The sequence below is a fragment of the Falco biarmicus genome, chromosome 1 (genome assembly GCF_023638135.1).
Source record: "Falco biarmicus isolate bFalBia1 chromosome 1, bFalBia1.pri, whole genome shotgun sequence".
Taxonomy (NCBI): Eukaryota; Metazoa; Chordata; class Aves; order Falconiformes; family Falconidae; genus Falco; species Falco biarmicus.
The window spans coordinates 57708547-57732886 of NC_079288.1; the positions used below are offsets into that span (position 1 = coordinate 57708547).

At 41.3% G+C, this 24340-nt stretch overlaps 1 long non-coding RNA gene across 1 annotated transcript in view; it reads right to left on the reverse strand.

The window, feature by feature from the left end:
- Positions 1 to 300: 300 nt before the first annotated feature.
- The window catches only part of LOC130144337 (uncharacterized), a 38226-nt gene continuing 14186 nt past the window's right edge, over positions 301 to 24340 (reverse strand). The window contains exon 3 of the long non-coding RNA XR_008820086.1: positions 301 to 405. This is a non-coding gene — a long non-coding RNA (uncharacterized LOC130144337). The remainder of the gene's footprint in view (positions 406 to 24340) is intronic.

A 24340-nucleotide genomic window follows, 5' to 3' on the forward strand; every position in this document is an offset into this window, starting at 1 on the left:
CATTGTGCAAATGGATCCAAAAATAATTCTTAATGCAATGCATGGTGCACAAACTCCTCTGCCTGACAAGTGCAGCATGTAATTTGCACTAATTAGTCCAAAGCGGGGGCAGTGTGAAATTAACATGATTCATTAATTCTGCGGCTTATGTTTTACATATTATGTGTTTACATCTCAAAACTATCAGGTTCTCTGCAACCCAACACACCACACTTCTGAAATTGTCACATTCAAGAAGTTATCCTCACATCTCTTTGGGTGCATTCAGATTTGATTTTTGAATTTGCAACTTGCCTATTTGTTTCAAAGCAACTGGTTGATTTTACGTTGCAAGGTTTCTTCCTTTGTCCAAATCTTGGCCTCAGCTCCTTTCTGACAAACTATTCTTTTGGGTGGCTCAGGTCACTGTGGGATAAGCATGAACAGAGCAGCAGGTGAAGAAGCAATTTTCAAGAAGCAATTTTCAAACTACTTTATGTTCTAAAAAAATTTAATAAATCCTTCGTATCGACTAAATCTGAAGTTTTCATGATGCTGTTCCAATATTTGCTCCTATAATGATATCAGGAGATGTTCATTAAAGATCTAATCCAGAGCCCCATGAAAGTCAACAGACAGACTTCCACTGGCTTCAGAAGGCATAAATATGCCAGCTTCTCTTTATGCTACAGAACACGGGCCTCCAGGAATTGTAGCATTAGCCAAGCTGTCTTATAAAATAAATTATCGAGTAAATGGTGCAGAAAAGCATTCTAAAATATATCAGACATAGCTAAATATTACATTTCTGCAAATTAAGGTGCAACAATTGTATTTACGTTGTTGGGACATACTCGCCATGTTGAACCTGATCCCCTGCTTCCCAATATACAGGCTACATTTCTACAGAGACTCAGTGCAATGTTACACCAAGAATTAGGTGTGATATTGAATATACCAACTTTGTTTACTTGTTATCGTACTGATTGGTAATGAAGTAATGATGATGTGTGTGCTTTTTATTCCATACAAGGCTTAAAGGCATGCCTGTCCCAGATAGCTCTCAAAACCTGGCTGACACTTTGTAAACATGTCTGCCTGTCACACAGAGGCAGAGGTTGGCCTACCCATACAAACATCTCTTCATTACTCTCAGAAATACAGCAAAAAGATCTGCTGAGATTCACCTGTCTCCCACAATCAAGAGAACTTGAGGCTGTTTTCTGTACCTGAAGGTACCTGGACAAGGTACCTTGAGGCATGAAAGAGCAGCTCCCGTAAGTGGTGGGAGAATGACAGGACAGTGTGGCAGAAACGATGCCTGGACTGGACTGTACAACACCCCAGTTGACAAGCAGGCATTCTGCACTAGACATCCAGTAAAGCCAAGAAGGCAGCACAGGCAGAAAACTGGCCACTCAAGGAGTTGGATGCACATCAGCAAAGGTAAGAGCTGAAGTGTCATGAACTGTGAGCTTGCTCAGCTGGGGCTCCAGGAGGAAATGGGTGGGAAGTGGTCATTTGAGACCCCTCCGAAAAAAAGGGGAAGTCAGGAGGAAGACTGTCCTTTGAGTGACATGCAAAGGACACACCGCAAATGAGAAAGGAGACTTTTTAACGATACAAGCCTGACAAAAACTAATGTCCTTCACACTATCTAAAGTAACCTGCTAATGTTTATAAGAACCACCTGAGGCAGAAAGCAGATAGGTTTTGGAAGGTTCATAGGTTCTGCAGTAAAAAAGAAGAAAATAACTCCATTAGAAACAGCCACTTTGAGGGCAGATTTCATCATCTGTTTAAGTCTTCTGGCTGTTGGTCTGGGGTTTTTCCCAGTATAAAAACATGTAGGTTTTTGGTTAGTAACCAAAGTCAAGAGCAGGAGTAACAGGCATATTTTCTTCCTCACAGAGACAAACTAACCTCAGGCTGGTCCCATCTTGCAGATCAGAATATGGCCACATCAGTTACCTTGTTGAGAACAACAGGGACAGACCAAATGTGTGTATGTAGCTTCACTGTTAGCAAATGCTTCGTTAAAACAAAGCCATTATTTAAAAAGATAGAAAACCGTTTATACACAAGTCCTCCATTTAGCAAGATTTCCTGATTGGCTGTGCATCATTAAATGACTTATTTGTGTCAGTCTGTTTCAGGATACAGCTGGAGCACGCAATGTCATCAAGAAGTGCTATTTGATTGCAGTGCAGTACTTTGGGTGGCTTTTAGAAAGCAATAGATTATAGCATTACCATGTACCACGCATAACATCTCTATGCCACTTAGCAAGTATGAGGCCAAAATGAACACTCTAACCTTGAAAATACATTACTAAAGTGCTGCCTCGTGGATTGATACACAAAATGGCTAAGTTTAGTGATCCTTCAAATCCTGGTTCCCTGGTGAGCACAAAGGGTTCTGATGTGCAAGGCTCTGTCAGCCATTGCATGGGGCGTAAAGAATGTGATACCTTCAGGAGTACTTGGGCTACCTGGAGTAGGAAAGGCACTTAGAAGAAAAATTGTATCCTTTGGTAAGGAGCAGACAACATTCCAGCATAAATTTAGACCTGTTCTTAAAACATGTAGTCAGGCAAATGTCCCTACAGGTAAACAGCATGGTACTGAAATATCCCAAATCAAAGCTGGGCAAATATGAAAACAAGTGCTATTGGTTTAGAAGTTAGGCAACTTCACTGCTATGATCAACTACATTAATTTCTGCTCTCTTCAGAAAAGAAAGCTGGCTCATTTAAAACAGAGTTTCTGTGCACCTTGAAATAAATAACATGAAGATTTTTCTAGCACTATTAGGAGATTGAGCTGACAATACCTTAATAAGTAAAGGAAGTACAAACTCTAAGCATTGTGTCATGTAAGAAAGCTACAACGCCAGCTGTTTAAACACCGAAAATGGAAGCAGCATTTTTTCTGATATACTTTTACTAAGACTTTTGCCAGAATAAGAAGCTGACTCATATTGTCTGTGTCCTAAAGTCCCTTTTAGTTTGAGTGACACAACAGTCACTGACTCCAATGTGCTGTTTCTATGGGTATCACAAACATGAATAGCCTGCAGCCAAAGAGTTTTGATAGATAACTAAATGAGCTACATGACCAAATGATATCTGGTTTATTTTCATGCAGGTAAACTCACATTTCTGCACTATTCTGATTCTATGTAAGTCTGTGAAGAACGGAAATCTCTCCTTGGTTTTTAAATACATGATATCTTGGTACTTGAGGTGCCCCTTTACCTTTTCAAGTGCATTTTTTAATCCAAAAAAAGCACCCGTTTAGAAATGGATCTTCTTTATCTGCATACGCAAGTGCACAATTTTAGGGGCAGTAGGCTATTATTGTTATATCTGCACATCGATTTATATTTGTGCCTATTTGACTACTACCAATGTAGAGGTGGTCTTGTGTCAGGACGTGCTTGAGATTCAAACGTGAGAAAAGGTGTATATTCAAATCTGGTGTTTGCAGGGGGTGGGGGGGAGGGTCAGGTCAGGGGGTGTTTGTAATTCCACACTATCTCTTCCTAATGGGAAACTTGTAAAATCTCACTTGCTGTCCTGGAAAGGATTTGCACAGCTCTAATAGAAATGCTCGACTAAGATGGATGGGTCTGGGAGTGTCACATGGCCTTCCTGAGCATAAGTTATGTTACTAAATCAGCATATTGATCTGGGAACACAGCGTCCTGGAATCCTGAAAATGTCAGGCACAGACTCAGTGCTTCACTTCTTTAAAATCAAATTAATTTAGCCAGCTTACTCTGGAGAAGAAATTACGATGTCAGATACAGGCAAACAGCAGGGCATCAAGCATTCCAAGTACCACTGCCTTTGACCGTTTTGAAAGGAGACACCAAAAGGAGATAGCTGGGTTGCCACCTAGTTCTCCCTTGGTGGAAAGAACAACCACCACAGGTAATATGTGTCTTTGCTTATGTGAACTCTGGCATCTCTGGGCCTCGCAACTCTCTGGATCTTTGGTGATTCCCAAAACAGAGGCAATCAAAGGGGTTGAGAAGTAAAATTATATGATTACATGTGATGATACTAGTTCATCTACCTTACCCATGGGCTACATTTGAGATTAAAGGCTCAGATATTCCATGCCCTTGTACTGCGATCCCCAGTTCTGCACACATGTTTAATCAAGTGTGCTAATCCACAAATGGGTGGTCAGGGTTGAAGCATCTGGTGTGAACAGAACACTTTCAGCAAGCAGGGCCCATCAGCATGAATAAGTTTGTAGGCGTTAGCCATGTATATTTAGTTGGTAGAGTAGTTAGATATTGGCACAAATTGCTTCTGGGGAAAAAGGGAAAGCCTGCCAAAACCTATTACAAAGTGGACATTCTCTTCTTACCTGACTCGACAAAACATATAAGGCAAGTGTACACTGCATGTAAGGAAAAGGAGTAACAGGAAAGTTTCAAAGAACAAAGCTGATTTATGTTCTCGACTAGACATACCAATGCATCCTGTTGTGACACCGCAAGACAGCATACCTAGCTTCAATTCCTACACCACAAGGACCAGGTGCAGCATGGGAGCCCCCAAGAAACACAAACTCTAACTCTGCCATACACAAAGAGTGGGGCTGGAGAAGCTCTGCTGGTGATTAACCCTGGCAGCTCCAAGAGTTCAACTCCCTGGCAAAGGAGGGATGACTATGGCAAAGGCCAGATGCAGAGCAACCACCCCAATCTCCCACAGCTTCTCATGAAGGCTCCCACCTCCTCCCAACCTGCAGGCTTGTCTGGTCAATGCTATTACAGACATCTCCTTTTGGGCTTTACTATCCTCAAGCTGAACACACCTTTTCTGTGTTGAAAAGCTCACTAAAGCTAAAAGGTAGGCCTCCAACTAGTTCACTACATGCTGGTACAGAATATTTTAACTAGTCATTTTTTACTAGAAATCCTAGAGGCAATACAGGCATCACTACAGTGATCTGAGGGTCACGAAGACAGAGGCAGATGTATCAGGAAGCTGCAGCCAGAGAAAGAGACAACAGGACTTTGTCTGACCTGTACCCTTTGGGGATGAGATGGTCAGGCTGTTGTTATCCACTGCAAGCGAAAAATGCTCAGCCACAACTTGCTGATACTGCGGAGCTAGCAAAAGAGGGGGAAAAACAGCCTGAATATGTTATCAAGACGACTACAGTTTCTTCACTAGATTTCAGCAGAGAAAAGCTGTACAGAGACAGCCTGGCAGCCGCCCTGCCCTTCTTCTCTAAGGCAATGATGAAATATAACCAACCAAATTTTCTTGCTAGCATAAACTGGAGGATTCATATTGTTCATATTTGAAATAGGATTATGCAAAAGAGAGCTGGATTGTAGGCTGTTTGATAGGGAAGGGGGGAAAACAGTTCTAGGTCCCAGCAGGCCAAAACCTCCTTCAAAATAATATAACAAAAGGTGATGATGTTTTCTCTGGAAAACATTATACATGGCAAAATTCTATTTAGCATTTACAGAAACTGAGCAAAAGGGAATACAGATCCTAGGAACTTATTAGGTTCAGTGAAGAGAGTGGGAAGCAGGCAATAAAGAGCTGCATAACATGCAGCACAAATACCTGTGCTCATCGCAGCTAACATGAACAGCTCCCTCATACACCAGACATTGCTTTTGATTTGTCCCTCTTGCCCCTCAGAACCTCCCCTTGGCTTTGCTAAATATAGACAAGCCCTGATGTGCATCAATAGCTAGCCTTAGTTTCAGCTCACCGCTTCCCATTTCTCACAGAAGTGGGAGCGGTACAGGACATCATCCAAGACCCTGATATTTATTTCCCCTGTTGTCCTGCATGAGGAATGACCCACAGCCCCACTGCCTCTGCTGTACTTTGTGAGGTTTCTCCACATCTCCCCTCAGTTAAGGGGAAAGCAATTCCCCAGGAGAGGCTTCGTCTCCACTGTCAGGAATGTTCTCAGTTCTGGCTGCTGAGGCACACAAAGATGTTCAAGAATATCATTAAATCAAAGCTAATCAGATGGCTCCCTGTTTGTCTCAAGACACTGTTCAGACTTCTTCATTTAAAACCATGCATAGATTTGGCTTAATCTGCTTCACAATTCTTTCCTTTCCAATTCCCCCACTTATCTAATACTGCTTTTTCTTTGTCATTTTCCATGCCCTTCCGACACAGCCTTCCTGTAAGTTTTCACCTCATTTCACCATTGATTTTCAAGCCCTGTCTGAGGATGCATTCCTTTTCTCCTCTGTGTCTTAATTTCTCTCCTTGAAAAGCAAGATCTATTTCAGCTGTGCTGCCTCTATGAAGACAGGGAACAACGCAAGCATGCTACAGTCACACTTGTGTCCTAGCCAACGAGGGCATTGCTTACAGGATAAATTGAGATGCCACAACACAGTCTTTCTCCTCTGAAGCTTTATATGCTCCTCGGGTGGTCTTGTGCTGGACCCTCTGCACAGGCCAGGATTTCGCAAATTGCAAGTAGGTTGCTTTTGATGCTACATTGCTTAGATCTCACGTTGAATATGATAAATCATTCCCACTCTTTACTCCTGATTATTTTCCTTCCTATGTTGCATAAAATAAGCTGGTATTACCATAAAATATGAAATCCCCAGGACTGTATTAAGTATTGCTTATTTTTCATGCCCTTCCCCCCCACACACTCGCACACTGAGCCTCCTTTGTAGGCAGTCATGGATTTCTATCATCTGAGGATCAGAGCACTATGCATCCATCAAGAAGTGTAAAATATTCACAGGAAGAGACTGCAAGATGAGGAAGAGGTCCAGAATGCATAATATGTGTCAGAGGAACAGATGTACACAGAAAATAAAAGTTCTGCAGACCGCAATAAAAATTTACTCCATGACAAGAACTGTGCATTTTTCCATGGCTGTCATAGATTTCATGGAACCAGTGAAATCCAGACATTTTCAGAAATCCCATGAAATTTACCTTTTCACCTGAATCCACATGAAATCAGAATTTTTCCATAAGAGCCCCCATAAAATTGTCATATTTCTTTAGAAGACCCCATGAAATTATATAGAATATTGCAGTTTCTTTTAGCCTAGTCTTTCATTGCACATCTTAAAATGACAACCTTGTCTATTCAGTTTTTGCATTTCTTCCTTTCAGAAAAAAAGATTACGCAAAAACATAATAGGAATGAAAATACTCTTCTGTAGGAGAGAAACTAAAAGCCATCATATATGTATTATAGTTAGCACAGAAAGTTTTGGTTTATATACAGTAAATTATTAATTCAAGAGTAATCTCAATCGAGCTTCTTTTTTTGACTATGGAAAAGCTGACATCACAGAAACTCTCATGAACTTTTGTTCATGTACACATTTCTAACGATGCTCCCTACTTCACTTCTTTTAGGGAAACACATAAAGGGTGAAGATACCATTCTAGTACCTGACTGACAGCAAAGAACTGCAAATGAGAAAGCGCCACCACAAACAAAAACTTCAGGAGGTAAACACAATGTGGTCAATTCATTCTCTAAACATACTATTTGTTAAAATAAATCCTCAGCTCTAACATAGAGGAGCAGACACTGTAGCACAAGTGTTCATTAAGCTCCCTGAGTGACAGTTGAGCTATTTGTTCAGCTGAAAATGAATCAATACACCAGCTCAAACCCTGCCTTCCGCAAGTTAGTCAGCAGGCATCCCAAATTGCAGCCTACCACAGGTGTCATTATTGCAGTTCTTAGTTTCATTCAGGGGTCCTGCACTTGAGTAAGACTACTGTCCCAGTAAGAACCAGAAATGCAAGTTCCTTCCATAGTCTCCAATTAAGCCTTGATCCAGAAGCAACACAATGATGATAGCAGGATTAAACTCTAGCAGTTGACCTAAACTCAAGAGGTCTCATGGAAGGCAAAAATAAAAAGTTTAGAAGAATTGGTTGTGCTGCTGAGAAACTTCTAAAGGACACAGAAGATGTAGCAGCAGGAAGACAATGGCCTAAAAAGAGCTGATTAAAATGCCCTTAAATAAATCAGAGGTCTTCAAACTGACTGGGCACTATGAATTTCAACTCGTGATTCTTAAGTAGCCATTTCTGCAATCTGAATCATTGGACAGTCACCTCTGAGAATGCAAGAGTAGAATATGAGGTGCCAAAACGCTGGGAAAGAGCAAACAATATCTAGCTCTACAAAGCAGGAAAAGCACAGCTAAGGAGTTACCAGCCAGTCAGTTTATCTTCAGTCCTCAGAAAAACACCAGAAGAAGTTAATCAAACTATTTGTAAGTGCCTAGAAGATACCATGGAAATGAATAGCAGCTAGTATGGATTTGTAGAGAATAAATCCTGTCAAATCAATTTAATTTTCTTCTGCCATATGGGAACAGGCCTCATGGCAAAAGCAAAGCAGGAGATGTCACATTTTGTGATTCAGTAAAGCCTTTGGTGCTGTCTCAAATGTCACTCTCACATGCACACTAACAAAACATGGTCTTAATGAAATGGTTGTGAGACAGGTACAAAAGTGGCTGGGCATGGTAAGTGGAGAAAGTTACCATTTGCCTAGTCAAAGCAAGCCATCTAGGGGGACAGCAGGATTGCAAAACTCTGCTGTGGGTATGATTCTGTTTAGTGCTTTTGTGAATCTGGCCATGAAACAGCACACTTACTTGCTTGCAGACTATACAAACGGTCTGCAAAGGACAACTGCAAGTATAGAGGCTCAGAGTTTGAAGAGATGTTGACAAATTACAGCAGTGTCAAGAAAAGGGCTGAATTTCAAAGGGTATGGAGAGGAGAAGAGTACAAGGCAGAGATGGACTAATTGGAGAGGCCCTGAAGAAACACAACGGAAATGACCAGAGGTCCAGAAAATGTGTCCAGGAGAAAATATTTGAAAACTTTGGGGTCTTCAGAGAAAAGAATTCTTGGGAAGGCAATTTTAAGACTTGGAATGTGTAAAAGCTTGTCACACACAGGGGTCTTGCATGTTAGAAAGTTCAAACAATAACAGGCTTAACTTGCAGCAAGATGGATGCAGGTCAGCCATTAGAGAAAAACATTTATGGTAATTAAGATAGTGAAGCACTGGGGTGGAGCCTGGGAAAGCTATGGAATCTGGAATCTCCATCACCAGATGTTTTTAAGAACAGCCTAGAAAACAAAATTCTGCCAGGAATGACATAAATATAACCAATTCTGCAGAAGAGGGACTTCTTCAGACTCCTTCCAGCCCTGTTTTTCTAAATGCCAAATGTCCTCCTATGTTTTAAGGCCTCAAACCAGCAGAGTATATAAACATATAAGTAATCCCATTGACTTCAAAGCAAGTACACATGGGATTTAAGCATATATTTAAGCAATTTGCCAGATCAGCGTAGCCAAAGGAAGTATCTTGCAGAAGTGACTGCATTTGTTTAAAGTGCCTTAGATATATACCAGCGTTATATTTAAAATGTGGTTTCCTGGATTTCAGTGGCTGTCTATAGAAGGAGAATATTATGGATTTGTGCTACAGCCTTCTAAATGATTGCTCATTAGCATGAGCCCTATAATACAGTGTCTGTATTCACTGAAGCTGGCTGGGGAAGGCAGGGTGGGAAAAGAAAGAAAAACAACAGGGAAGAAATGTCCAAGTGGGGAAATAACATGTTAAGAATGGCAGTATTTTCTACTCATATCAGCGCTTCTCCTTTTTTTTTTTTTTTTTGTAAGCCAGGTTGCGTACTTGCATACAGACAGTTTCAGTATGTAGTATCTATAATGTTGAGGACACTAGATTATAAACACGTACAGAAAAGTGGAAAAGCTTCTACTGTCTTCCACATCTCCTTCCATATGTTATCACCAAATGTTTTGTTGTATGCCAATTTTCAGCAGATATCATTGGAACCAACATGTATTTAGCATATAATTCAGTAAGATTTGCTACAGATTAATAACCAACCTCTTCCTGTCTCTACCATATTTCTGCCTTTTTTTTTTTGGGGGGGGGGGGGGGGGGGTGAGGGGAGGGGATGGTGGTGGTGGTTGGGGAAGTCTCACACATCAGGTCCAAAAAACATCAAGTACCATTTCACTGTGAAGGATAAATGTGGTTTTATGCTACTTCGTTTGACCATTGCATTGGCGTTGAGACTGACACATACATTACAGAAGACTGAAGGATGCTTTGGTATGCCAGTAGCCTTAAGAACTAGTTAGGCAGGAAAAACGCATTAGAGAGTGAGCCTTTCCCTTGCCCTGGCTGCATAGGAGCCATTACCGTTTATTTTGTCATCGATTTACACTATAAATCCTCCTATAAAGATAAGGTGTACATATTATAAGCACCTAAAATTATATATACCTGCCTTTTTCTCAGAGCTGAAGAGAAATCACATCCCCTAGCAACAACACGTCCTTTCCTAAGCAAACACCTGATTAAAGACAAGGCACTTTGCTGATCTCAGGAGCCCTGTGCAAACCAGCTCTCTTGGATGGGGAGAGAGATGGATTTCAGAGTATGGGATCCCATAAATACACATGCACAAGGAATACCTCCAACGCTGTCTCCCTCAGCAGGCTGAACCCCTGAGTACTGTTGGCACCAGGAACACCAATGTGCTGCTCCAGATTTGTAAGGATATCACACAGCCAAAAGCCACATCACCTAAGACTGCGAAAGGGAAACATAACATCTGGAAACAGGCAGGCAGCCACCAGGGTTGCTGAAATACTGTTCTCCTGCATAGAGAAAGCCCTGTAAAAACAGAAAAATCAATATGTTTCTGAAGTTTTCTTCAGGCACAGGTCAACACAAGTTTCCCAGGAAACCATGAATTCCCACAAAGGTGGGAAGAAGCTTGACTGCAAAGAACAACAAGCTGATCCAAGCACAAATGGAGAGCAAACGGAACAGGATGCACGGGGAAAACCTCTGCCTGCATCCAGCTCTGCCAGGTCCCATACTCTCCACCAGTTCCTTCTACCTGGTCTACCAGTAGCTTTGACTTGGCTTCTCAATCCCCAGCAAGGGAAAAAAAACCAAAACAAACAAAACCCACCCCAAAACCAGCCTTCAACGGGTTTTTGTCAGGTTTAACTGAAAATACTGCCTGTGAAACACACAGCCCCAAGTAGAATGCCTTCTGCCACTCAAGTCCTCCCTTTAAGAGAGCAAGCAAATGCTTGAAGACGATACCCTGCCTTGTGCTCGTGCCCTGACATAAGAATTTTTTGTTTGCTTCTAGAAATGACTAATTTCAAGGCATTTAAGGGTTTGCTATCCATTTTGGAGCAGTGTACTTTTAACATATTTTATTATTATGACTTACAGTCAAGATGCAGAAACAGAACAGCCCACAGAGCCATCATTTAAATCCACTGATACTTCACATTTCACACAGCTAACACAATCTTTTGACCCACCAATCCAAATAATGTTTAAAAGCTTGAATGGCAAGAGGCTGTCTGCTCAGGGCTGCTGATATAGAAAGTTCCTGTATAAATCACAATATCACAGAAGTCACAAAAACTGTGAATTTTGGTGTCAGCTGTGAAAATATTCCATCTGGTTTCTGTCTTGTAGAAAAATGTTTAAAATCTGTCTAAGTACAGGAAGTTTATTTTTGCTTCATCAATGCAGCAGAAGTAAGCAGTGTAAGACTGCTGAATCGTGCCTCAGAGCCCTGCTATTGCTCCAGGTGCTTGTGAGGTTTCCAAAACAACATTTCAGGTTTCATTCAGACATCCAACCACACTACTATTTAATTTCATGCCGTTATTACAGGCTGAGCAATGCACCAAGTGGATTTGTAATAGTTACTCTTGAAAATATAACAAAAGCAATAAGGGGCCCCATAACATCAGTTGGTTGAAGCTGACTTTGACAGTATATTTGCCGGGGGATGGAATACATCTACATCAATGTGCATTTGCTTCCCTCACGTGTTAGGTCCCTACTGCTAGTAAGCCACTAGTAAAGCCATTCAATCCATCTGAATACCTACTTGCAGATTTAGGAGTTTAGAAAGCCAATTTCAGCAGGCTGGGGCCCTGACTCTTTATGTAGCTCTTGACAGGGACTGATTTTATACTTTCACTTTATTTCTCTTTTTCATTTAGGTCATTTATCTACTTAATGGAAACTGTATAGAAAAATTATGATAAAAAATTACACAAGAGATATATTACTTTTTAAATCCCCATCATTATCATTACCCCATCCCAGCCAATGTGACATTCAGGAAAGAGCCCAATATTCATTTTATTTATACTATGTCACCTCCCTGAGATTCCTGACATCTGGAATCTCTACACTGTATCAGTTAGATCTAGTATAAAAAGGGAACAAGAAGCCAACATGTAAAGGAAAACACCAGTGCTGCCAGCAAAATCCAAGATTTCTAAGGCCTAAGCTTTTCAAAGGTGCTTATAATAGACTCAAAGCTATTTTCAAAGGAGAAAAAAAAAGACCAGTGCCCCACAGGATTTGGCTTGCTTACCCCCTTTCATTTCCCCTCCACCAACAGCCTACCTTCCTCTGACAACACCTTTAAGCATGTGGTGAAGTGGAGGGGCATTTCATAGCTCACGGGGGTAGCAGTTTGGATGGAAGAGGTTGATAGCCCCTTCTACACCAAACACCTGGGAAGGGACTGTTTGGGATGAACCGGAACTTTTGAATGATTTGATAATTTAATGAAAAATTGAATGACCTAGGTAAGCCTTACCAGTCCTGCGTTCCTGTATCATAGCAAGACCTTTAAAACAAAGTATAAACTCCCTCCTCTTCAATGGGAAAGGCCTCCCACAGGAAAAGCTCATTGTCACACGTATTTTAATACATGGGTAGAGGTGTTGCTATTGCAGCTGGCTACAACAGATAACTCTCCTGTTTCTGGTCCTCCATTACCTGGTTGGCTTTTTTGACACCTCCACCCACTCTAGCAGGTGCTTTGCTCTCCAGGGGATTGTTTCTGCAGAGGGCAAAGAGTGGATGGAGTAGGCAGGAGGCACCTATCACATTTGCTTTTCTTTCCTAGCTGGTTCCCAGGGTTTTTTCCTTTCCCTACTACACTTCATGTGCAGAGGGAACAAGGGTAAAGAGACCTTTAAAAGATAGCAGGGAACTGCCATGGTGATTTCAAGATGGAGCATGCAATTGCTATTTTTGATTGTGTTAACCCAGGCGTAATTATGTAATTATCCACAAAAATTTTGTCAGAGTTTTGCATATCTAAATCATTAACTTTAACAATTGACAGGCTGCTTTGATTAGTATTTTCACAGACTAGCATAGCATACATTTGTCAGCTTTCCTATGATTAGTTGTAATTTGGAATTTGTTTATGCAAAATGTTTTTATTGCTTGTTTGGGAGGAGGGAAAAAAAGGAGGGCAGAGAAGACATGTTTATCCTGTCAGGAGATCCCACAGAACTTGCTAGGGTTGCTGCAAATGTATTTTTGCTGTGCTTTAATGTCATTAATTTGGTGAACTGATACATCAAATGTTGGTTTGTGTTTGCTAATGGGGACAAGAACTCTGGGTGAGCACCTTTTGCCATACAGTGTCTTTGACTTTTACATCAAAATATAAGCAAATTAATTCAGAAGCACCTAGCACTTCATGTAACACCGTATTTAAAGTCTATTGCTTTCCAAAAACAATACTGATGCATCACACAATCAGTGTAAACATTTTAAAATGCTGCTTGTGTCCAATACCATAATGCCAGCTCAGCCTTTTCATTCAACATTGTAATTGATATCATAATTTAAGATGCAGTTTATTAAGCTAAGCAATAATAAATGATTCCATCCTGTACCTGCTAGTGGATCAGTTTCTGAGTTAAGCTCTCTGAGAGAGAAATTTGAAAGCTACACAGATAGTCGTTCACAAAGCAAACCCTAATGTAGCAGAATTGTGTAGACATGAGGTACCGTAATGCCTTTGAAGTACTGTGGCATGGAGTCTGGTCATTACCAAGTTACCTGATGGAGGTGAAGTGCCTGAAATCTTCACTTTCTTACTCTGCTTCCCAAGTAAAGGCCAGATGTGACGATATGCATCTTAAAACAACGCATACACTACCTCTAGACATTTTGCTTGGATTAGTGTCACCATTTTTCAGTGGCTGATGGGTACAGCTTTTTCTCTGGTTGGCAGGGAGTTCAGGTAAGATCACAGTTCTTGCCTTGCCCCACCATTACAACTTCCATGTCTTGAAGCACTAATAGTCTGTGTTATCTTCTTTTGTACAAATAATTTTTAAAATCGGGCAAACTCACTGCTTTTTGTGAAAATTCTCCCATCCAGCAACCTCCACCTGACTAGCTCATCAACAGTCACACAACTTCTGAAAGGAGCATGGGAAGCATGCTCTGCCTTCATAACCAATGACAGATTATGATTTACGACATTATCACCAATGACAGATCGTGATTTACAACTTCATCTACCCCATGGTAGTTGCAGTTTGGTAATTGCAGTTAAAACTTGCCCACTTCCTACATGATCCTCAGGGACCACTGTGATGGGCACAGAATAAATCCCAGCTTTGCAGATCCCATGTATGTCTAATAACCTCACCTAGTTAAGCATCAGTTTTCTCCATCAGAAGGGTAGGCCTGCTTCAGAGACTCATTAACAATTAATGTGAAAGACATATTAGATTTTTTTTAAATAATAATCCTAAATAATTTCATATATATATAAATAAACGTTATGCTCTCATTAGTAATTATCTGAGCCCCATAATTCAACACTCTTTGCTCAGGCACCTGATGCTTGGTTTTAGAATCTCGCTTCCTAGGTATAGCTGACTACTAGCATATTCACTGCATCAGCTCTCAAAAGGCTGGCTCGCTGCTTGGAATTCATGGGGAGCAGCCCCGTCTGTCTTTGTAGGAATTTTGGCTGCACGACTGAGTACATGAAAATCAGGGAAGCCAGAAGAAAAGAATGATCTGTTACCTGAGTTTCTTTCACCATTTGAAATTCACTGAAAGAGAGGCATCTTTGTAGCACAAGCTGTTGGCAACTCCTCTCTCTAGAGCATATCATCAGTCTCAAGCTTACAGTCTTTTATTCTTTTAATTTTAATTGGTAGCTCCTGCCTAGAAACCAGTTGGGAATTGAATTGCCTGTGTGTCCCCATGCTCCAGAGCAATTGCCTGTATATTCCGCATGCCTCCAAGCAGTTGCCAGCCTGCTCCTCCTGCTTCCTAGTAAATGCCAGTAATCTGTGCACTGGTGTGTAAAACTTACAGTACTTGATTACGTCAGGAAAGAGAACAGCAAAAAATGCAGTGTATGCTGCTGTTTTCACCTCAGAATATGCAAAGCGTCCCAGCCTTCAGCCTCAGTGCTGTCAGAGCAGCTCAGCTGAAGGTGAGGGACAGGAGGCCTCCTGGAATGTCCTGGAATTCTTGAACAACCCATCCCTACACCATACCTGCCCATCCGGCTAATGCTGACGTTAAGACAGCTTTGCACTGCTACCATCCTTACAACAGGATTAACAGCTCACACAGGGTTCACTGCTGCAGGTTCACTACGTCCCCAAGAAGCTGCACAAGTCTCAGGTTCTGCCTGTAGGGGAAGAGTACAGCACTGCTACCCTATCATCGCTCTTCCTTGAGCCAGTTAAAGGCAGATGTAGGCTAGGCTAGGTGGCAGGAATGAACAGACGCCACTATGTAAATACCTCATCTGTCCCTTTTAGAGCCACTCATTCATTGACTCCATTTCAAGTCCAGTTGTTTCTTCCTGTATAGGGTTAATTTTCTTCTTAGCAGCTGGTGCAGTGCTGTGTTTTGGATTTGGTGTGAGAACAATGCTGATAGGATACCAATGTTTTTAGTTGTTGCTAAGTAATATTTATACTTAGTCAAAGACTTTTCAGTTTCTCAGACCCTGCCAGCCAGAGGGCTGGAGGGGCACGGGGAATTGGGAAGGGACACAGCCAGGACAGCTGACCAGAACTAGCTGAAGGGATGTTCCATACTGTAGAATGTCATGCTTAGCATATAAATCAGGGGAAGAGAAGGAAGGGGGAGACGTTTGGAATTATGTCATTTGTATTCCCAAGTAACCGTTATGTGTGATGGAGCCCTGCTGTCCTGGGGATGGCTGAACACCTGCCTGCTGATGGAAAGTAGTCAATGAATTCCTTTTTTTGCTTTGCTTGTGTGTGCAGCTTTTGCTTTACCTGTTAAACTGTCTTCATCTCAGCCCACCAGTTTTCTCACTTTTACCCTTCTGATCCTCTCCCCTATCCCACTGTAAGGGGAGTGAGTGAGTGGCTGCGTGGTGCTTAGTCACTGCCTGGGGTTAAACCACAACACATCCATATTAAGTGGGATGAGTTAGCACAAGAGAGGAAACAGGTATAGAAAGGAAGAATGGGAAACTTGACTCTTCTATAATGTGTTCTCCCTACCAGCACAACCTCCAAGCAAATGAAAGAAAGATAGCACTGACTCAACTTCCTCCAAGATTAGGCCAAGAGGGAAGAAAACGTTACTCTCCAAATCACCAATCTGTACAGAGCTCCTGTCACAGCAAAGCTCCCATTACACATCACTCTGGACTGAGCCTACAGGCCAGGCAAGCCATGCAGAATCAAAAGGATATTTCTAACATTTATCAGGAGCTGCAGTTGTTCACAGAAACCAAAGTAAAACAGACTACATAAGTACTTGTTCAGAAACTGACCACCAGACCAGAAGTCTCTGTGGGTCAGGCACTTTTCCATCCCAAATCAGAAAAGTTGCCTGCAACTCTTCAGTCTTTTATCGGGGTCATGGGGCTACTTTTGTCTTCTCACTCCTTTGCATCCTTCTGTACATGCTACATTTTCCTGTGACCACTCCAACAGCTTATCCCTTCAGTGGACAAAGGAAAAGCTATGGATACTATCTATCTGGACCTGTGTAAGGCCTCTGACATGGTCCCCCACAACATCATTCTCTCTAAATTGGAGATATATGGATTTGATGGATGGACTATCTGGTGGATAAGGAATTGGCTGGATGGTCGTATCCGGAGAGTAGTGGTCAATAGCTCAACGTCTGGATGGAGGTCGGTGACAAATGGTATCCCTCAAGGGTCTGTATTGGAACCAGTACTATTTAATATCTTCATCAATGACATTGACAGTGGGATTGAGTGCATCCTCAGCAAGTTTGCAGACAACCCCAAGCTGAGTGGTGTGGTTGACATGCCTGAGGGACGGGATACCATCCAGAGGGATGTGGACAAGCTCAGGAAGTGGGCCCATGTGAACCTCATGAGGTTCAACAAGGCCAAGTGCAAGATCCTGCACCTGGGTCAGGGCACCCCCTGGTATCAATACAGGCTGGGGGATGAAGGGATTGAGAGCAGCCCTGTGGAGAAGGACTTAGGGGATAATGGTGGATGAAAAGCTGGACATGAGCCAGCAATGTACCTTCACAGCCCAGAAGGCCAGCCATATCCTGGGCCACATCAAAAGAAGCATGGCCAGAAGATCAAGAGAGGTGATTCTGCCCCTCTATTCTACTCTGATGAGATCCCACCTGGAGTGCTGTGTCCAGCTCTAGAGCCATCAGCACAGGAAAGACATGGACCTGTTGGAGTGGATCCAGAGAAGGGCCACAAAAATGATCAGAGGGGTGGAACCCAGCCCTGAGAGCCTTGGGGTTGTTTAGTCTGGAGAAGAGAAGGTTCCAGGGAGACCTTATTGAAACCTATCCTTATATAGAGGAGGCTTATAAGAAAGATGAGGACAGACTTTTTAACAGGGCAGTGACAGGACAAGGGGTAACGGCTTTAAACTAAGAGGGTACATTCAGACTAGATACAAGGAAGAAATGTTTTACAAAGAGGGTGGCAAAACACTGGAACAGGTTGTCCAGAGAGGTTGTAGATGCCCCATCCCTGGAAACATTCAAGGTCAGGTTGGACAAGGCTCTAAGCAACCTGATCTAGTTGGCGATATTCCTACTCACTGCAGGGGAGGTAAGCTAGATAACCTTTAAAGGTCCCTTCCAACCCAGACTGTTCCATGATTCACTTTGCTCACCTCCAGTTCAGTTGCTTCCTTACCTATCCTAGGTTCCCATGCCATTAGTGTGCCCACAATGCAACCATTCTTTGACCTGATGGTCAGCCCCACACTGCCTGGTCTCATTCAGTTTAGGAGCTGCCTGTTTCAAACCCTCTTCCACCCTTCTAAAGCCAAGAGCTTCACTGCTTTAGTGTGCTCAGAAGGCCTCAGGAGCAAGAGTCCTTGTCCCTCAGGGGCTAACGCCATGACATCAATGTTTCATATTTTCCTTTATCAAGCAGCTCCAATGGGCTATCTATATTTTAAACAAAGGTATTGTCATAAAGACATAACCTGGACAGACAGTAAAACTTAGCTCCTAAAGTAATGTGAACCTTGTACAGCCATTAGTTAATTGTAATTTCCAGTGCAAGTCCAAATGATCTCCTTTGAAACAGTTTGGCCCCAGTGGGCTTGGTTTAAGTTCAATAGTGTATAAAGATGGTAATTCTTCACTCTGTATTGAATTACACAGTAGTGCCTTGAATAGGCTGGCATGGGTTGCGTGAATTACAGCTACTTCACCTCCCAGCCTCCTTCCTTTTACAGAGTGGGAAGCTATTTCACCCTGCTTTGCAGAACTCGATACCTCCCTGCATTTGTCAGGATGAGGCTTCTTTCATTTCCTGCCACTTCATCCCGCTTTGCTCACAGGAGAAGAGCATCTGGCATTTCTCTAGGTATGCTGCTGTAATGTTCCTGCTTCTCCTCCCTGTGCCATGAGTACAAGGCCTGCTGAGAAGGGATGGTACAAAACCAGACTTACTTTCCTTCATCCATCTGCTTACCCAAGTAAAGACTAAGACTGGCTGTCCTGTTAGGCTTAATTTTAGCATGACTAGGACATCCCCTGTATGAATGAAGCTTCCTCTTCATTTTTGTGTATTTGCACACTAAAATATTTCAGATTTAGTTTCCTTTTTTTAGCCATCCTTTTTAAAGGAAAACGTTTTTCAGCTTCTTACTGCCATTTCTCCTGCCTGACCCCCAAATTCCTGTTCAGCTACACTGCAGCAGAGTTGAAAATGCAAAGCAAGGCACCTTCACAAGAGGTCCTGAGATGGACTGGTACAGTACAAAACATCATTCTAGCAGTAACGTTGTTCAGTAGCCACCCAACTAGTTTTCATCAGTGGGAGTTCTTAGAAGAGATGTATCTGACCGAGAATCTGACCTCTAAAAAGAGGCATATGTCTGTTTCTGTATGAAACATACACTGCATCCTATGAGTACAAAAGGTAGACTGAACTGTGAACCACTGGCATATCATACCTGGAGGTCCCTAACAGTGAGGGGGTTAACTTGGCATTGGCAACCAAGCTGCCCCCAAGTGAAGTAACACTGGGCTTTGAACCCTTCCTCCCAAGGACCATGGCTGAAACTCTCCCAGTTTCTAATGCACTGACAGAACTCTCTCTTCTTTTCTCTTCCAGACACTTTAAAGGAATTGTGTTTTCTCGTCCATGAAATTCAGGAAAGCAGGGATATGTCTTTTCTTGCCAGCAGAAAAAGCGAGGGCTGTCAAGACACCTAAAACTGATCATCTTCACTACACTAGCAGGGCAGGGTTTTGTTGGGTGGCTGCAGCAACACTGTATAAAAACGACGTCAAAAGGAGCCATTTAAACCCATGTAAATCATGTTCACTGACGTATAACCGCATCCATCACTCCTAAATGATATGCCAATCCAAAAAGTGGGGCACCAGATCTTTCCATTGTGCTCAAAATGAATACTAACTTACCCTCTTGGCATCTTCAGGGAGCTACACGCCTCTCAGTTTAACACAGGTCACACAACATGACTTTAGTATTAAGCAGAAGCCACCGCAGGACTGTGGTGGCAGTGTTTGCAATGTTGTTCAAATGTTCCTCACTTGACAATGCCCTTCATTTATAGTTAACGATAATGTGACAGCCTATTCTCCTGGCGTACCATCTAACCACATGCAAAATTCTGCATGTGCCTCAGACTGGAATCCTATTTTTATCAGAATAGACATGTGCACTGAGGCTTTAACCAACAGCTGAGACAGGGTTTTAGCGTGAGATTTTCAAACCTGTCTCAGGTATTTAGAAGCACAAATTGCAGTGAAAGACTAATTGAACTGTGCTTCTAAATCCCCCAGGTGCTACTGAAAATCTCTTCCTTAATAACTTGGAATCTCCTAAAGAATAAACCTCATCGAACTTAGATGGGTATGCAGATCCTAGGGTTAAGATTTTGAAAAACGCTCTGTACTGGCTTAACTCCCATTGACTTCAGTGGGAACAGAATTAAGTTGACATTGAGCCTTTTTGAAAATTCTCCTCCAGGTGTGTTTTTTCCACTTGAATTTGAATAATCTGTTAACTGCTGAGATTGCTTTTTGATTTATCAGTATGAAGAATTTTACAGGAGTTTTTCCCCTTAATTTTTGATGAAATGAGACTCAAAAAACTGAAATGTACCATCACCCAAAACTCTATCTGCTAAATCTACAGAAGGAACTATGTTTATTTTCTGTATGCATTTACTATTATTATTTGTACTTCAGCAGCAACACAGGAACTGAAACCACAGGCATTATTGTGGGTGGTGCCGTGCACAGTCTGTTAAAATATTTGTATGATAACAGGCAAGCTGTCTAACTTAATACTAATAGTCAGACTCCAGAGTAACCCAAGAATCATAATGAATATCCCCAGTAGGTGTAATTATACAGCAGCTTTTCAGTTACTACTTCACCTCCTTGCAAGCGTTTTCAGGAGACAGAGATTTCCTTCAACTCCCCTGAATGTTTTAGTTTACCTTTTAAATTAGCCCTACTTACAAGAATAAGGAAAGATATTTTTTTAATGTTGGTGTGTCCCTCACTACAGTTTTGCAGGCTGCGCTCTACTCTCCAAGATGCACGAAACAAACTTTTAGGGGTGCAAACTATATTCACTTTCAATTTGAAAAACACATTAGGGCCCAAACTTTGCTTCTGGGATGCAGGTGTTAATAATACAAATAAAAGGAAACACACAGTAAGGAGCCCTCTATTTTGCAACAGCATCACTGAGGACAGACTCTCCATGCCCCAGATTCCTTGTGAGAAAAAATAACTGCACTAATTCTGCTCACAAACAGCACAATAACCACTTCTTTGTTCCCACCAAAGATACAACAGCAGAATCCTGTAAGAGAAGTCATCTGATATGTCAGCTCATTAAATTAGTCAGAATGGCTGAATGGGGAAGAGGAATATACCATTGTAAATGTATGTTAATTAACAAATGCTATAAGAGAGGCATTTAAATGTATGAAAATGAATATTAATGAGATTAAAACACCTAATTATTGTGCATCTAATGGTATTATCCAGAGCATCCAACGAAAATGCCTAATTGTTATGCATCTAAGGCAACTGTGGAAACCTTCAGACACAAAGATTCAGTGTACATATTACAGATCATATTATGACTTTAACTAGAGATATTGCAAAACATATGCAGTGAAACCTAAATTTGGAAAGATTTTTAAATTTTTGATTTACCAAAAAATGTTAGATTTCACTAATTCCTTATATCATTGTTGCACTTCAAAACTTCCTATCTCTTCTCACTGCTTCTGAAACATTACACTGAAGTGCTTCTATGTTTCTGCACGGACATCTCCATTTTGCAAGAATATCATTAGAAATGGTGGGCTGCAAACTGGCCTTAAAGGATGTTCTGAGGAATTTTTAATGAAATCGCATGAAGCAATGCTCAGCCTGTATGAAATTCCTTTCTGTTCAGAGGGCTACCAAAGGAGAATCCTGAGTTAAAAATAGTATGGATTCCTGGAATTAAAAACTGCCTCATAATACATATGCATTAGGAAGATGAAATAAAATTATACAGGCCACTTGAATTCTATTATTTCCTAATTACTCAGTGGTTGGCTTTACAACCTCAATGTTCTTTTAATGTAAGGTTTTTTAGTTGGGGTTTTTTTGGTGTGGTTTGTTGGGGGTTTTTTTAATGTAATTGCAGATAGAGAGCCAATCTCTTGACCCCAGCCAGAAGGACAGAGGGAGTTTTGCTTTATAGAGAAAATTCCAAAGTGGTCCAGCCATGCACATATTCCCTCTCTGAGGCTCTAGAGCGTATGCCAGAGGCATGTCCAGAGAAGGATATATTTTAATGACTACTCTCTGCATGGTATTTGCAATCCCAACAAGACTTAATATCATTCACACATACGATCAATGAAGTCTTAATCCTACCATCAAAGCAATTAATGAAAATAGAGCACATTAACTTAGTATTGGAGCCAGAATTGATTCCTGAAAGACAGCTCTCTCCTCTCACAAAACTGAGTTATTAATATATAAGCACCAATGCGACAAGCACTTGAGATATACCTTGACATATACATTTACTGTCACTCAAAATTGATTACAATCCATCATATTTTCTAAAAATTATACCTTATCCACACTTCTCATTTTCTTATGAGACTGCTGCATGGAACTGTTAAGAAAACAGTTCATGAAACAGAGAAACATTATTCTGGTGGATTTACCTTATCCATTAAGCTTTTTATCCCATCAGAGAAAGAAATTAAGTTAGTTTGTATTATTTACTTTTAATAAATCCATGCTGCCATCTATTTACCACCTGTATTGCTGTAGTTGCTTCTGAACTGATTACTAATAACTCCAGCAATGTGCTTGGTACTGAGTTCAAGTTAAATGCACTGCTTTGAAATCACTGCATTTTCTGCTGTTCCCATTTGCAGGTTGCTACTGCTCACCTCAAGAAATTTAACAATTCAAGTAACAGCAGCAGTGCATTTTACATTACTGCACATGTGAAGGTTCTTAGAGGGATTTCCCAACCCCATAGACACAAACCATCAAAGCACTTTTGCCACCACACAATTAACGAAGAGCAGAACCAATCTGTCAGCAGTATTTTGCACTGCCTGGAATACAATTGGAATTTCTAACAGAAAAAGAAGAGTTTTCCAGGTATTAACTCAAGTTGTTGCCTATACTCTCCCATCCATGCAGACAACTCCAGCAAAAGGCACCAGTATGCTTCAGTTAAGCCAGCCCAAGTTCAAAATAAGAATAGTAGTGTATTTGCCTGCCAATAGCCACACTTCTCGATATTTTTCTCTTATGTCTGTTTGAATCCATAGCAATAAATTGTATCAATATGGGTTGGTGCATTTCTTACATGTGACTTTTTTGGAGGCAACCAGAGTAACCCTACAGTGAGGGCAAGTTGTTTAAAAAAACAAGATCAAATCCTTGCATTTACTAGACTGCAAAATCTGTACACCATATGGGACAGAGACAGCTGCCCTCAAAAGCATAAGCAACAACACTGACTCTGCCAAAACTAAAATTTTCAGTCCAGGGAAATGATCTGTTTCATACACAGCAGTCATTCCTGCATGGTGGTTAGCACCTTGACTTGAATAGAAGCTAGTCATAAGCTGTGGTAGCCCAGATTTTACAGAAGACATTTGGTCCCTCATTCCCCAAAACAAAGCAAAGCACTATAAAAAACACATCCTCTATAGCAAAACATCATGTATATTCAATCTGACAAAAATAGAAATATATTTGTAAATGCACAATTCACACAAAAAAGTTAACCCCTTTTCAGAAGGTTTATGTAGTCAATATTAAACTACTATGCAGAAGAGCTGAAGATATTGATAGCCAGTAATGCAAATGAGATTGCAGTTAATTGTTAACATCTCCTGGGCTACGCTTCCTACGTCCCTGCACAGATGATGAATAAAATTATTTACCTATTCAAGTAATGAGAGCTATGCATTTTGATATCCACATACACTGTAACTCAGACCTCCTCTGAGACCCCTACCTGTAATTAGGAACAGATGTAGGATCTTGTTCCTGAATTGATAAAAACAAATTTCAGCCCTCCTATGATATATGGCTTAGTGGCACAGCTAATGGGAGGAATACCTCTGCAGAAGGATCCTCCTCCAGGCACTGGACCTAATCAGCTCCCCTCTGCACAAGAACCCAACTACTCTAGGTATTTCTCAGTGCTTTTCCATCACTGATTCGGGACACTCACCAAAACATTCACAGGTGACAGCAAGAAAGTGACAAGCAGCATTTATATGGCTTCACCTCTGATAAAGAAAACCATAGATCTGTACCATTCAAAACCATAGTAATTCTCTAACACATACAGACTTCTCCATGGTGGAGTCCTTTAAAATTAAGGATACACAACATTATGTGCTTTCAGCAACAATTCTCACAGCTCAGCACATGTAGCTGGGGAACACTCTCCAAATTATTTCATGGAG